At 45.1% G+C, this 12,466-nt stretch overlaps 1 protein-coding gene across 3 annotated transcripts in view; it reads right to left on the bottom strand.

Moving 5' to 3' along the window:
* Positions 1-12,466, bottom strand: part of PCDH1 (protocadherin 1) — a 121,860-nt gene that overhangs the window by 42,541 nt on the left and 66,853 nt on the right. The window lies entirely within an intron of this gene.

Genomic DNA, 12,466 nt, shown 5'->3' with positions numbered 1-12,466 from the left:
GATGTGAACAAGATGTAGTTTAACAAGGATAAGTGCAGAGTTCTAACATCTGGGTAATAAAATGAATAGCACACATATTGGATGGGGGATACACTTCTGGTTTGCAGTGTGTGTGAACAAGATATTGGGGTACAGGTGGACCATAAATGAAATATGAGCAGCCAGTGTGATGCAGTGACAAAAAAAGGCTAATGTGAATTTTCAGACAAGCAGCGTCACTTCTCAAATGCCTCCAGATCTAGCAGTTCCCCTTCCCTCACCCGCTGGCTGCCACAACCGCAACCTGCTCATTCCAGCAGTGGTCATTTTATACCCCCTTGGCTTCAATTTGCCAATTGGCATAACTTGCCTGTAATCAAATCACTAAATAAAATTAGAACTCTGAAGCTCCATTGTATTCCTAGACAGATTTTACTCCCTCCTCCCTCCAAAAGAAAAAAGAAAAACAGCAAAACGGTAGACCATGGCAATATCCTTGCTTCTTTTATGTTATCAACACTCATATGAGAATAAAGAACTTTGAGGCAAATGTTGAGGAGGTGCAAATAAAGTGTTAGAAGCTTCGGACTTCTGTTTGCCAGTGCAAAATGTTAATTTAGATGTTCCTCATCAGAATATTTTGAAATTCTGCAAGGCTCTCCTACATACTGCGGAGATTCTCCACGCCATGAGTCACACTAGGCCTGGGTTTTATGAAGAGCAGACTATTCAGACTTCATAATGGCAGAGTGCAGACAAAGCCATCTGCTACACCCAGCCTTGTGAAGGCAATCGAATTCAGCAGAAATGGACATTGAGGAAGGGTGGGATAGGGTTGCCAAGTCCAATTCAAGAAATATCTGGGGTCTTTGGGGGTGGAGCCAGGAGACTTTGGGGGTGGAGCCAGGAGACATTGGGGTGGAGCCAAGATCAAGGCTATGACAAGCATAATTGAATTCCAAGGGAGTTCTGGCCATCACATTTAAAGGGACGGGCACACCTTTTCATTGCCTTCCTTACATAGGAAATAATGATGGATCTAGTACACAAAAACATCTACCATAATAAATCTGTTCCTCTTTAAAGTGCTACAGGATTCTTTCTTGATACATCTACAGTTGAGAACTTTGCGGCAACTGCTAAAATTCCTGCCTGTCGAGGTCGGTACAGGAAAGAACGGCTGGCTACAGGAGTCAGCAAGGGCTCTGAAATCTTGTACAGAGTTTTGTGTCATTTTTCTTGATTCTGATAAACAGTTTGCGTTTCGTCTTTTGATTCTAGACCAGCAAGGTTCACACAACTTTTGCCTGCTCCGGGGAAGAGCCATGGCTGCCCTGCCCTCTAAGCCTGTCCTCATTCAGGAATCTCCTTCTCACTACCAAGCAGGGACCCACCTGGTCCCGATGCTTTTGTTTCACGGCGCTGCTGCCGCGACCGCGGTTTCGTCTTCACTTTCGGCATGTTGATACACCAGAAACATGCTCGCTGCACAACTAGGGATTCACGAGGAAGAAGCAGCAGTCGTCGTAAAACCCCTCGCTGGCGAGGGATGCTGGGACAAGTAGTTTCCCTGCTCATATACCAAATGCAGTGAAAGCGTTTTACGACTACAACTCCCATAAAGCACTTCACTCAAAAAACTGCTGTCATTCGTAATTCTAACTGTTGCGCAGGAGGAAATAATCACACAAGCAGGAACTGAAGCTAAGTTCTATAAGGAAGAAAAAGAAGTGGACACAAACTAAACCTTCAGTTTAAAAAAAATACCGCTTTTGGCCATGATATTCCGGAGATACAAAATGGCATCGCTGTGTGTTTTGACGTCTCTGTTGAAAAAATACCCTACTACGTACTATCCGTATAGTAATAACGCAGTATCTTTTATTGAGACCAACTAAAGCTGCCAGAACTGGCGCCCACCGTTTCCCCCCCTCCCCCCGCTTCCGTTTTTTGGGGGAGCGGGAAAAGAGGGTGGAAATCCTGGGGTCTCCCGCCAGAACGGGAGGATTGGGAACGCTAGGGTGGGAGGATGCCCTGCTGCCCCTGACCTCCACATGTTGGACATCTTCTGCACAGGACCCTAACCAGACATACCTCAAGTGCTCTGAACACAAGATGCAGAAGTTATGGTCAAATCTCAGAGGCTACATGTGTGACCAGCAAGCATGATTCTGATCTCCCCATCACAAGTACATTTCTACTCAGTTTGACCATCTGCACTAGGCCACAGAGGTAGCCATCTCAATCACCATTTCACATCTCAAACCTAAGTTGTCCTTTGATGCAAACTTTCTCCACTCAACCCTCCACCGGCTCCACTAAAGTCAATACAGATGGAGAAACACACCATGCTGCCTATGCTTGAAAAGCCTAAAAACCACATGAGCACATGGAGCTGCTTTCTACGGAGTCAGACCTCTGGTTTATCAAGACTGTCCACTATGACTGGCAGTGGGTGTCCAGTGTCTCAAAACAACATTTTCACATCACTTACTACCTAAGCCCCTTTAACTGGAGATGCCAGGGACTGAACCCAGAATCTTCTGCATGCAAAGCTGGTGCTCTACCAACTGAGACATGAGACATGGCTTCACTAGGCCCACCATGAGCAGAAGGAGGTGATGAGGATCACTTGTGGGCAAGGGCTTTTTTTCAGCAGGAATGCACAGGAATGCAGTTCCGGCTGGCTTGGTGTCAAGGGGTGTGGCCTAGTATGTAAATGAGTTCCTGATGGGTGTTTCCTACAGAAAAGCCCTGTGTGAAACAATGGTGACATCAGGCGTGTGGCCTAATATGCAAATGAGTTCTTGCTGGGGTTCTTCTACCAAAAAAGCCCTGCTTCTGGGTATGTGCGGTGGTCCTCCTGAGAACCTTAGAGGGGAAGGAATAAACATCCAGAGGCAAGACATCATAGAGTATCTGTTGCTTGCATTTTTGTGCCCAAGAATCTGGAGTAAGAAATGTTTTGACAGTGAGGCTGGAAAAGAAAAAGATACAAACTAGGATTCCTCCCTGTGGTTGGCAATCAACAGAAACTCCTCCTTGTGACCACTAATCCTTATTTAGTTATTGTTGTCTCAGTCAATCCAATTCAATGTTCAAAGTTGCCTGGCTGAGGTGGAGGCCAGAGTGCTCTCCATTCAGTCTAGGAAAAGGTGAAAAGATCCCTTGTTCTGGCAGCGACATTGCCTGTGTTGGTCACCACATGAGCTGAAAGCTCCACACTCGGTGTGGGAGAGTCCTGCAGAAGATCATTCAGAAGAACAGGCAAACTGTCCTCAGCTCCATTTTGGACTTCTATGGGGTGCACCGGTCCTATGCCATGAGCTCCTGATAATGCAGCCTCAATCAGTTAAATTATAATTAGGAGTCTGACGGGGGCTTTATTTATTTTATTTGGTCGATTTATATTCCGCCCTTTCTCTTACGGGCTTTACGAGGACTTCCCCATGAAGTTGTTCCAGTGGGTTCACCCAAAGAAGAAGGGTTGGTTTTTATACCCTGCCCTTCGCTACCTGAAAGAGTCTCAGAGTGGCTTACAATCACATTCCTTTCCTCTCCCCGCAACGGACACACTGCGAGACAGGTGGAGCTGAGAGAGCTCTGAGAGAATTGTGACTGATCCAAGGTCATCCAGCTGGCTTTATGTGGAAGAAGAGTGGGAAATCAACTCAGTTCTCCAGATCAGAGTCTGCCGCTCTTAACTGCTACACCAAAGAGGGACTGGCATCACTTTGGGGGGACCTGAGGCAGGTTTTGAGGAATTTTCAACTGGTAAAGCAGAATATGCCCTGACCTGGATAGCCCAAGCTAGTCTGTTGCCAAATCTCAGAAGCTAAGCAGGGTCAGCTAATCTGGGAGACCACCAAGGAAATCAGGGTTGCTTTGCAGAGGCAGGCAACAGAAAACCACCTCTGAACGTCTCTTGCTCTGAAAACCCTACAGGGTTGCCATACGTTGCCTGTGACTTGATGGCAAAAAAAAAGGGGGGGGGGAAGGTGCCAGTCACTGGTGTGTATAGCTGCAGATACATCTTGACTGAGCCACCCAAGAAAGGGATCTTGGCGGAACTACATCAAAACTATTTGTTCCTACAATTTGAATCAAGGTGTGTCTGCATCCATGAGGTGTGGTTGGCAAAGCGAACACCGCATCAAATGGCACAAATGAACTGGAATAAGCAAAATCTAGATATCCAACATGGAATACTAACAAACTGCTATCACAGAGGCGCCGCTGTCCAATATAATGCTGTACTAAAAAATCTGGGGAGAATTTCAGACAGCAAATTAAAACTTCTTATCTTTAAAAAACCTGAAATTGAGATAAGAGATCATGATATGAGCTAACATTTTTTTAAAAAAACACCTTGGTAAAATATTCATGTTAACAGTTGCAATTATCTCTATCCAGGATATCTCTAACGATGACCATTTTTAAAGCTCTATTGTTATATAATTATAAAAGTGGCACATAATTAGAGTTAAACAAATCTTCAATTTCAGCTGTTAAGTAAATCCCTCCCTATCTCAACCAGCGAACACACAATACAACAGGACTAGTGACTAGGTGAAAAAAGGTTTCTTTCTTTCTTTCATCTTTCTACTTCTGCCCTTCTTTTAAGAAGTACTGTTAGTATGACTGCAGATTCAAATTAATTTGTCAAGATTAGCTACAAGATTAATCAACTAAAGTTTCAATTGATTAATTGGTTAGGGCAATTTAATCAGCAGAGTGAAAAAATGAAGGGAATACTTGCTTATCCTTTGAAGCTAGTCTGATTCTCGTGTTCTGTTATAAGAGAACAAAAATGAAAGTATTAAAATGATCTTTCCTTCCAAAAGATGAGTGATAGCTTCCATTTATTAAATTGAAAGTTCTCACAAAATCAATTCATTAGTTAAAAATAGATTAGTCAATAAACAATCTTTAGCCTGAGAACAGGTTGGCAATTACAGATTTGTGTATCTAGACTATCTTTCTTGCTCTGTCTTATTTTCTATCAGAGATACTACTAAGGTTCATTAGAGAAAGTATTAACCTAGAATTAATTGAATGAAAATACCAAAACTCACCCCTCAACAGAGAAAGAAAATGAGGTACCTGGATGATCTATTCACAGTAAACAGCTATAATTACCAATGCATAGTATTTATAACCCATAATATTTTTGCCTTATATTTTACAACTAAATATTTGTTTCATACTGAAAAGGGGGAAATTACCATTACATACAAATGTCTGCCTACGCATTGAAGAAGGACTCAGTCTACCATTAAATTTACTCCATATTCTTAGGCATTTCTTTGTTTCAGCTTGTGTTTGAATTAGATTTCCCAGCTATGGGTTAGCAAATAACTGCAGATTTTGGGGTGGAGCATGGGGAGGCATGGGGCTGGGGAGGGAAGGGACCTCAGTAGGGTACAATGCCATACAGTCTACCCACCAAAGGATGCATTTTCTCCAGGTAAACTGATCTCTGTTATTTGCGATCAGCTGTAATACCTGGAATCCTCCAGGCCCCGCCTGTAAGCCTGACGGAGCTTTTTTGTCAGCTGTAGATGATGATATTGGATTTATATCCCGCCCTCAACTCAGGGTCTCAGAGCAGCTCACAATCTCCTTTATCTTCCTCCCCCACAACAGACACCCTGTGAGGTGGGTGGGGCTGAGAGGACTCTCACAACAGCTGCCCCATAGCTCTACCAGAGCTATGGCTGACCCAAGGCCATTCCAGAATTGTTGTGGAGACCTTCAGGTACCTTGGAAATGAATCAGAACTGAGTCCAGATTAATTTCTGAGTTTTATAGTAAATCTCAAACCTGAAGAAATTGGTGAATGAAACAGGAATTACAAGTTAGCAATCCTGTCGCAATCTACTTTGTATGGGATTTCAAGATATACCAGTCCAACTTTGAAATTGATCTATGTATTTGTGTGCGGAACATTTTAAAGAGACACTTGCTTGATTAAATATTTTTGATACATAGCATGGATATCACAGCCTAGTAATTTTGATCACATATACCCTTAGAGGTTTTTGGTTGCGCACTGTTTCTGTGAGTTCTCTTTTTGTATTTCATTTCCCTGCCTAGAGGTGGGCAAGCCTAGTTGGAATTGTTGCATGTATGATTTATATCTAACAGGAAAAAAAAATCATAGGTATGCTAAGCTTCATGGCTCTCTGGACATAACTGTTCTATGTTGCAGATCTGCTTTTATTCTAAGGCAGAGGCGTCAAACTTATTTGTTACACGAGCCAGATCTGACATAAATGCCGTGTTGTTGGGCCATGCGTGCCATAAAATGTAACATGAGGTACCGGAGAGCCAGGTTGGTGCAGTGGTTAAGTGTGCAGACTCTTATCTGGAAGAATTGGGTTTGATATTCCACTCCTCCACTTGCAGCTGCTGGAATGGCCTTGAGTTAGCCATAGCTATCACTGGAGTTGTCCTTGAAAGAGCGGCGGCTGTGACAGCCCTCTTAGCCCCACCCACCTCACAGGGTGTCTGTTGTGGGGGGAGAAGTTATAGGAGACTGTAAACTGCTCTGAGTCTCTGATTCAGAGAGAAGAGCGGGGTATAAATCTTCAGTCTTCCTCTTATAAAGGAGCTTTCAGATGCCAAATGGCAATAGCAGGCTTGATTGGATTAGGTGTGATATGCTGAGAGATAGTAGATGTAGAGATTCCAGAATTGGTAATGAGACAGGAAACCTAGGTCTCAATTTGATCCAGGACAATTCATTCCAGAAGGATGAAAAGAATAAATGAGCATAAGTTTGACTTTAGAAACCACAACATTCAGTTGCAAAAGTTGTTTGGTCTTAAAGCTGCCATGGGACTCCACATTTGTTTTCTCCCTCCCTTTCTCCCCAAAAGAGGAGGAGCAGCCCCAGAGAAGGAAGCTTGTCTTTCTATCTTTCCCACACAAAGCAGCCACAGAACATTAACTTTCTCTCTCTTTCTGTGGAGGGGAAGGAGGCAAGAGGCAGAAAGCAGTAAGGAAACGAGCCACTGAGGGAGCTGGGGGAAAAGCAAGCTATGGTGCGGCTGGAGCAGCAGCCCTGGAAAGGGAAGCAGGAGAAGGACGCTGCTTGGTGGACAGATTTGAGCCCTGCATGGGCCAGATCCATCCAGCAGGCTGCATGTTTTACACCTCTGTTTTAAAGGCCATCAAACTGTCAAGACTTTCTGCCTTTTTTAAAAAAAACCTTAAACTGAGATAAAATAATAGCAATGTCTAGAACAGTGATGCTCAGTGCATCAGGAACCATCAAAAACCTTTTAGGAAATTCCTAGAGAAGACAGAGGGGACTGCGTGTTTTCACCTTTGTTGTCCCCTTATAAAGCCTGAAAGCTTAAACAGAGCACGTGTATTCTTTTATTCATTTATTAGAACTTCCTTATATTTTTGAACCCTTTCTGATCTCCGGAAACCCACCAAGTTTATTTGTTGTGTGTTCTGAAGCTATCTGAAGTGTGGTAATGGGGGAGCGAGCGAAGAAGCTTGGCATCTGTGGAACACAATAGCTTGGGAATGCAAAGCTGTGATAGAGCTTCCCTGAATTTTCTTACAGAAGCATAGCGGGAGGCATGGCCACAAGGCAGGGCCTCTAAATGGCAACACAATTAGGGAATATATGACTCCATCTGGCAGGAGATACTTCTAAGAGTCAACAGTGGCAGTTGGTGGTTACCCAGTTTGTAACTGGCACCAGGGCTTTTTTTTTTTTTGTAGCAGGAACTCCTTTGCATATTAGGTCACATGCCCCTGATGTAGCCAATCCTCCAAGAGCTTACAGGGCTCTTCTTACAGGGCCTACTGTAAGCTCTTGGAGGATTGGCTACATCAGGGGTGTGCGGCCTAATATGCAAAGGAGTTCCTGCTACAAAAAAGCCCTGCCTGGCACCCTTGGGGAGCAAAGGGAATGGGCAAATCACCAAGGAGAGACCTGGGGCACCCAGGCAGTTCTTCAGACCTCCCAGGAGTCCAATCAGAAGAAACAGGGAAGGACTTGGGAGTCCACTCCTTCATAGTATCAGTAATTCAGAGTCAAAATTTAACTCTCGTGCTACTGATAAATATAAATTCAAACACATAATTTTCCATTTCCCCAAGTATAAATATTTTAGTTATTTCCCCATGGTTTTGAATAAAATGGATTTGAATCATGCAGTTTGCACCTTGAGACCAAAGAAGACATTTATATTCAATCTACTGTCTTTACTTGAAAGGGAAATAACCAGAAATATAAGATGATCGTCCTTTTTTTTAACGTTATACATGATGACCCTGATTTAAAATGTTCCCTCCTAAAAAAACTGTAGTAGGAGGAGACAATGTTTTTATTGTATAGTAATTAATATACAATAAACAAAATAGATCACGGAGTAAAATAATTACTTTCACTTTTTTATTCCTCTTTGCTGTGAAACCCTTGAGAAGTAGTTTTGGATTGTTCTGTTTCAGGTGTTAAAAACAGGCAAGAGACTTTATGCCCACCAGTAAGAACCAAGCTACTAGGTAAAGGCTGAGATAATGACTGACCATCTGGCAGTGCTATCCTAAACAGAATCACACCCTTATAAATCCACTGACATTAATGGTCTTGGAAGGGTTTAACTCCCCTTGGAAACTTACAATTAAAGTACTCCCCCCCTTGTAGTTTTCTGTAAGTAGGAAGTTACACTTTCCCAAGAGATTGTGTTATACTACCAATATCCTCTCTCCCCAAAAACTAAAAACAACCTAAAATGATGTATTTCACAGAAGTTGTGTTGTTTTCAGTGCCCCACCCTTTGTCAGTGAATGAGCTCATGTGCTTTCTTCAATACTCTGCATCCACACATTTCACATCAATTCTCCACCATTTCTGCATTGCACCACTCAACAGATTGATATACCCGAGTAGAAGATGATTCCGCCTCCCTTTTTTTTAGAAAGCAAAAAAAAAAAGGTTTAAAAAAACTAATCTTCCTTTCAAGTAAATACAGTATGACAAAAGGCACTGAAACTTCTGGTTCTGCAACTGACAAAATAACAATATCTGCATGCAGAGAATTTTTCTGTTGAAACCCTAGCACTCACAATACTGTCATTCCCCCTGAAAGATATTGCTATGGTCTCCATAAATATGACAAATTATATTGGAGATAAAGAATACCCTTGTCAGATTCTCCTAAATATCCCTTTTATTATTGAACTAGATGAAGTTTAGTTGTATTATTCTGCCAAACTGATAAGCAACAAATGACTCCCCAAACAGAATTTATAAAAGGTTGTAAATAATAGTTCCCACTCTATCCTATCAAATACCTTTTTGGCATGAAGAAACTCTAAGATCAAGTCAATTCCTGTCTATTCTTTGTTTCCTATAACATCATGACAGTCTATTGTCTTACAAAGAAATACTGATTGGCTAATGTCTATATAAGTAGCAATCATCTTGTCCAATTCAATTTGCAATAATAATTTGATTTTTCCCCAGACTGTATCTGAATGGAACTTTTCAGGCTTTATAAAGTCAAAGAAGGATCAATGTGCTCAGATCGATCATCCTCTTATTCTTATCTGTGTGGTTTTTTGCCCCCAAACCAGGTGAAAGAAGACCTGTACTTCTTTTGGTAATTTTCTTACATGGGATCAGGAGGATAGAGATTAGCTAGTTTTGATTTAGAAGGGAGAAGGACAGGTTTCTTACCTGTAACTGGTGATCTTCGAGTGGTCATCTGTGCAATCACACATATGGGTAATCCGCAGGATTGGTCCCAACCTCGGAGAATTCAAAGCAATCTTGATCGCAGATCTGGCGCGCCTCCCACTCGTCCTGGGGAGGAGGCAGGCACTGCGCATGCCTGGACGAGGGGGAGGCGCTTAGCCACTCAGTTTCTTCCCGCCACCGGACAGGTGGAAACGAATGTGCTAGATGAGCGTCCAGCAGCGGGGAAGGCTGGGTGGGTCTGTGTGATTGCACAGATGACCACTCGAAGATCACCAGTTACAGGTAAGAAACCTGTCCATCTTCTTCGTGGTCTCTGTGCATTCACACATATGGGTGATTAGCGAGCTATTTCTTCGGAGGTGGGTGCTGGATCTGTAAGAATATGCATGGTTAGGACAAAAACATAAAGAGTATAGTACTCACGATGGTTAGTCGAAGATGGAGCGCAGCACTGCTTCTCCGAAGGAGGCATCACGCCGGGCACGGACGTCAAGAGCGTACTGCGAGGCGAAGGTAGATGTAGAGGACCAGACGGCTGCAGCGCAGATGTCCTCTATAGGGATGCCCCTCATGAAGGCTGACGAGGTAGCCACGGCTCTGGTCGAGTGGGCTCGTATGTGTTGAGGAACTGGCTGTTTCGCCAGTTGGTAGCAGAGTTCAATAGCGGCAACGAGCCACTTGGAAAGTCTCTGAGTAGATATTTTGCTGCCCTTGTTGTGGGCGGCGTACGCGACAAAGAGTCTAGGGTCTCTACGGAATTGGCGGGTTCTGTCTATGTAAAAGGCTAGGGCCCTACGTGCATCCAGGTTATGGAGCGCCCTTTGCCCTGCATCCGCGGGGTGCTGAAAGAAGGCTGGTATGGTTGATTGTCTCCCCAGATGAAAGGGAGAGACGACCTTTGGCAGGAATGTCGGGTCGGGTCGGAGGACCACCGTGCTATTGTGAAAGATCGTATATGGTGGGTCCGCCCTGAGTGCACAGATGTCGCTGGCCCTCTTGCCTGTGGTGAGAGCCGTGAGTAAGGCTGTCTTCCATGACAGCAGGTGTAGTGGAATAGAAGCCATGGGCTCAAAGGGTGGTTTCATGAGCTGGCTTAGGACGAGAGAAAGGCTCCAGGTAGGAAGAATTTGTTTGACTGGTGGGTGTAGGCGAATGATGCCCTTGAGGAAGGCTCTGGTAGCATGGTGAGAGAAGACAGTCGTGCCCCCAATGCGGGGGTGGAAGGCTGAGATGGCTGCCAGGTGTACCTTCAGTGAAGAGTATGAGAGCCCCGCCCTGGAGAGCGTTAGGGTATAGGTTAGCACCTGGGATATGGTGGCGCAGCTAGGGTCGAAGTTATGCTGTGAGGCATAGTGAGAGAAACGCTTCCACTTAAGTAGATAGGATTTTCTAGTGGATGGCTTCCTGGAATTCACTAGGACCTGGCGGACCTCAGGGGGAAACTCTAGAAACTGATCTTCCAGGCTGTCAATTTGAGTGATGCCGGGTTGTGATGCAGGACCTTGCCGTCCTGTTGGGAGAGGAGGTCCTGTGCTTGAGGAAGTAGGAGGAATGTATTGTTGGACAGAAGCAGCAAGGTTGTAAACCATGGCTGGCGGGGCCACCATGGGGTTATTAGGATGCAATTCGTGCGGTCTACTTGAATCTTCTGTAGAACTCTGGTGATAAGTGGAACGGGGGGAAAGAGGTAGTGGAGTGCTCCCTTCCACGTTTGGAGGAAGGCGTCCCCCTTGGAGAGATGAGACGGAGGACCCCTCATGTAGAAGTGGATGCATTGGGCATTTGACGGTGAAGCAAATACATCTACTTTCGGGGTCCCGAAGATGCTGAAGATCTGTCGGATGTATTTGCTGTTGATGGACCACTCGTGGTTGTTGGTCGAGTGGCGGCTCAGGGCATCTGCCTGGGTGTTTTCGGTTCCTGGTAGGTGAACAGCCGTGAGGAAGATGCCCTGGCTTATGCTCCAGTGCCACAACGCCAGGGCCCTCTTGCAGAGTCTGATGGAGGCGGTGCCTCCCTGCCTGTTGATGTAGAAGACCGTGGCGATGTTGTCGGAGGTGACCTGGACGTGCTGGTTCCTCAGCGATGGGAGGAAGGACCGTAAGGCCTTGTGCACTGCGAGGAGCTCTAAGCAGTTTATGTGGAGAGAGCGTTCGTGGTCTGACCACTGGCCCTGTACTGTGAGGGCTCCCAAGTGGGCTCCCCATCCCCACTTGGAGGCGTCTGTGGTGACAATCACCGAGGGGGGTGCCTGTTTGAACGGCATGCCCTTGCGGAGGTGACGTTCCATTGTCCACCACTTGAGGGATGTTATGATGTGTGGCGGTAGGGTGAGTAGCGTGGACTGGTGCTGTGTGTGCGGATGGAAGGTCCTGACAAACCACATCTGCAGGGGTCGCATGTGCAGCTTCGCGAAGCACAAAACTGCGGTGGTTGCTGCCATGAGGCCTAACATTCTCTGGAATGTGAGGGCTGTTTGAGATCGCTGGGCGATGATGGTGGTGGCCAGAGACTGTATACTGAGTACTCTGTCCTGAGGTAGGGAGGCCGTTTGAGAGACTGTGGAGATGTCTGCTCCTATAAACTGGATTCGCTGGGTAGGAACCAGTTTGGACTTTGATAGGTTGACTTGGAGGCCTAGGGTGGCCAGGAGAGAGAGGGTAGCGGAGACGTCCAGTTGCAGCTGTTCCTTTGAGTGTGCGACGATCAGCCAGCCGTCTATGTACGGGTAAATTGATATGTGTTGCTGACGTAGTGTGGCTG

This window comes from Heteronotia binoei, chromosome 14 (assembly GCF_032191835.1).
Source record: "Heteronotia binoei isolate CCM8104 ecotype False Entrance Well chromosome 14, APGP_CSIRO_Hbin_v1, whole genome shotgun sequence".
NCBI lineage: Eukaryota > Metazoa > Chordata > Lepidosauria > Squamata > Gekkonidae > Heteronotia > Heteronotia binoei.
The sequence above is the reverse complement of the archived record's forward strand: the minus strand, read 5'-3'. Positions and strand labels throughout refer to the sequence as shown.